General features: G+C 46.1%; 1 protein-coding gene across 2 annotated transcripts in view; it reads right to left on the bottom strand.

Moving 5' to 3' along the window:
- The window catches only part of CCDC160 (coiled-coil domain containing 160), a 7,595-nt gene extending 7,151 nt beyond the window's left edge, over nt 1–444 (bottom strand). For both annotated transcript variants that reach the window (XM_077760817.1, XM_077760816.1), the window contains exon 1: nt 390–444. The gene's annotated coding sequence lies outside the window, so the exon portion shown is untranslated. The remainder of the gene's footprint in view (nt 1–389) is intronic.
- Nucleotides 445–1,215: the final 771 nt, after the last annotated feature.

The raw sequence follows: 1,215 nt of genomic DNA, 5'->3' as shown, positions 1-1,215 counted from the left end.
GCATCTCATTCGGCTCTGTATCCCTGCACGTAGAGCTGCCAATAAGTATTTGTTGAGTGCATGCTCCTTAATCTTCTTTCCAGAAATTCTATTAACGCTTTGATGCTAATGGAGTTTTTGCAAATATTTATAATTTCTCCTCTGGGTTATACAGTATGGGAGGGGCGTAACATTTTAGGAATAGGACTTTTATTTTTCCCTCAAAGTTTATTCGGCTTGGCTAACGTCTTCAGGGCACTCTTTTGTTTTGTATTGTCATGAGACATTTTTGATAGCGTGCTGACAATGCAGGCTAGTGATCTAGCTACAAAGTTGAAAGACTTTTGAGGGAGGCTTTGTGCTTCTAAACGCCAACAGTAACAAGTTATCAGCCCGCAGGCAGAACTTACACTTTCCAACGTCCAAGGTCTTCTATTGGATGCCGTTGTTCTCCTCCAGCTTGAACTGAAAATAAAATCCCCACAGCATAATTAGGAAATATAATTAACCAGAATGCCCAGATCCCTGTTTATACCCGAGCTGTAGCTTAAAATGACAAGCGATATACTTAGAATGCCGTGTGGCCTCTCTAGAATGTGCCGCCAGACACTCTGAAGCAAGTTTTCTTTTTAACTTGTCAACCCACTTTCCCAACTGTTAGGCCACGAGGTCTCCGGCCCCCAAGCAACGCAGGTATCAAACAGCACCAGAATCATGGTGGCATGTGACTCAACAGGTATCTCCCGGCCTTTAGCACCTGGTGAACAAATGAGCCACCGCTGGTGGCCGCGGCAGCATGCTTGTTCCTCAGGAGCCTGCCAAGAGCCACATTAGCAAAGGGCTGGAGCCCAGGTCTTGCCTCCCTGCCTCGCTCCGAGTGTCGGGTTAATTTGTAAAATCGTTAAAAAGGGAAGTGACCTCGGTTTTCGCCTTCATCTTCCAGGNTTGTTTGGAAGATATTTAAAGTGATGCCAAGTAAAACTGAAAACTGGGCCCGGTGAACGGCTCTTACCCTCCAATTCTTTGTTATTAGTGTGAAACTACTCCTTCTACAAGAAGAGATACTGGAGTCACCTTAGTTCCGAAGGCTGAGTACTTTATTAGTATGGAAGTCACATTCTTGCTCTAAAGCGGCATCTATGCATGCAGAGTTAGGGGGGTTCTCGGTAAATGGTTAACAAACTCCTGCCGTCGCCGCTTCCAGTGGGGAGAAGGGGGCTCCCTTGGTGGCCTGGG

Source organism: Crocuta crocuta, unplaced genomic scaffold (genome assembly GCF_008692635.1).
Source record: "Crocuta crocuta isolate KB4526 unplaced genomic scaffold, BGI_CrCroc_1.0 scaffold475, whole genome shotgun sequence".
NCBI classification, from domain to species: domain Eukaryota; kingdom Metazoa; phylum Chordata; class Mammalia; order Carnivora; family Hyaenidae; genus Crocuta; species Crocuta crocuta.
The sequence above is the reverse complement of the archived record's forward strand: the minus strand, read 5'-3'. Positions and strand labels throughout refer to the sequence as shown.